This window comes from Drosophila gunungcola, chromosome 3R (assembly GCF_025200985.1).
Source record: "Drosophila gunungcola strain Sukarami chromosome 3R, Dgunungcola_SK_2, whole genome shotgun sequence".
NCBI lineage: Eukaryota > Metazoa > Arthropoda > Insecta > Diptera > Drosophilidae > Drosophila > Drosophila gunungcola.
The window spans coordinates 3881131-3883164 of record NC_069139.1 but is presented as its reverse complement, the minus strand read 5'-3'; positions in this window follow the sequence as shown (position 1 = coordinate 3883164).

The following is a 2034-nucleotide window of genomic DNA, read 5'->3' as shown; positions in this document are numbered from 1 at the left end:
CCGCTGGGGGAATTACTGCTCCGTGGCCAAAGGGGGCGGCATTAGTTCCCCCACTTGGGGAAAAAAATTCAAATCTTTTTTACTCTAAAAAAGAAAATTAAAAATAAATTGTCTCATTACAAGAAGTGTTTAAGTTTCCAAAAGCTTTCAAAGTTGCATCATTAATAATTAAGCAATTTGTGCTTTGGTATTGGATTTGCATTTGAAGCGTGCCAAAAAAATAAATAAAAAAAAAATATAAAATAACAATTTTCAAAAGATAAGTACTATTTATTGGAAAAGTAATAAATAGGCATCTTTGAGCCGGCAAAACTTTAAATTAATAAACAAAAAGGTCGCCAACAAACAAAGTGAAATATTTTTTTTTCTATTTACAATAGAAAAGGTTACGGAACTTCTAAAAAAATATAAAACATATTAAGTTGTCATATACATTTTTTTTAGAACTTCATTGGTCATGCCAATACTCCTACGTTTTTGAACTGTGCTGTATGTGAAGTCTTAAGGTATTTTCTTAAACAGGTTTTTTCGATAAACAGGTTCTTTTCTTTACTTCAAGAAAATGGGATTATGCAACTTATACTTTTAAGTAAACTATTAAATAAAGTACAATTTATTTAGTTCTAAAATATTGATGTGTATGTAATATATTTTTATTAATTGTTTTATTATTAATATTTTAGAATTTGAAATACTGAAAAAGATAAATATTTTTTGTTAACAAAATTTATTATAGGATCTTGATTAGTCAAAAACGAATAGATGTTGCCCTGATTTGTTTAAGTGCAAAGAGCGCGTTTGCGAGCGGCAAAGAGCAGAGGTTGCAATAGTTATATCCGCTGCCGGCGACCGCTGAGCAAAGTGAAACTGTGTGACACAGCGAGATATTTTCACCAGCAGCGTGTTTTGTGTTGCCTCCCGCTTTTCCCGCATTTTCCCCCTTTTTTTCTCACCGGCGGAGGCGCCAACGCTGCACTTTTTCTCTCATCGTACGCTTCGCTGAGCGTTTGAGAAAAGCCGAGAATAAGGTGAATAAGGTACCCAAGAATGAGGTGACAGCACGTGAGTCGAAGGTGCAAAGAGCGGCGTCACTTTCTACATTATACACATTTCTTCTACTACATGAATTTGTAGAATTGCAATGACTCTACAATTGTCATGATCAACTAAAAGAATTTATGTTTCTTGCATTACAGTACTGTACATAATCTTATAAACTGACAGGTTTTATTTTAACATTTTTATTTTGATTTATAAGGTTAATTTGTATGCTCCTGCTAAACACAATATAATCTATCTATAAGTTAATCATAGTTCAGTATTTCAATGACTCACAAATACATATTTTAATCTACATGACGTTTTGGAGGCGCTTCAGTTCAGATCAGTTCAAGAACAAAATAATTAGGTCAGCTAACTCTGTAAACGAACAACTACTTATATGCGATGCCAGTAGACAATGAAGCTTATATGGTTACAAATTCAAGTCTTTTTTTCATAATCTGATTAAATTGGAAGAATTCACGATTGAAATCCCTTTAATTTAAGAGTTAAATGGGATCATCTTTTTGTGGATGTTTAGTTAATCTGAATTTCAACAAAGGTTTATACTTTTAATTATTCAGAGAATATTTAAATAAACAAGTGTTAATTTGTGAAGAGATAAGATATAATGATTTAATTTATTTATTTTAAGTATTTCCCGTGAAATATTTTCAGCCGCTTCTTATTTAAAGGTCTCAGTTATTAAAAGGGCTTTTTTTATAACAGATTTCTTTATCCCAAAACATTAACATCGCTACTGGTATAATTCATTTATAAAAACAAATTTAAGCCAAAAATTAAATCTTTAAAAATCACATTTTAGGCAAACAAAATTTCCGATAGACCTGAGTTAAAATTCAAGCCATATATGTGTGTTCTTTATGAGGAAGTTTTACTGGCCAATGAGGTTCGGGCCATGACAGCGGCGTCGTTGAGTCGATTACGCGAAAAGTTCGCTGTGTGAGTGGAAAGTTTAACCCATTTTCCTTT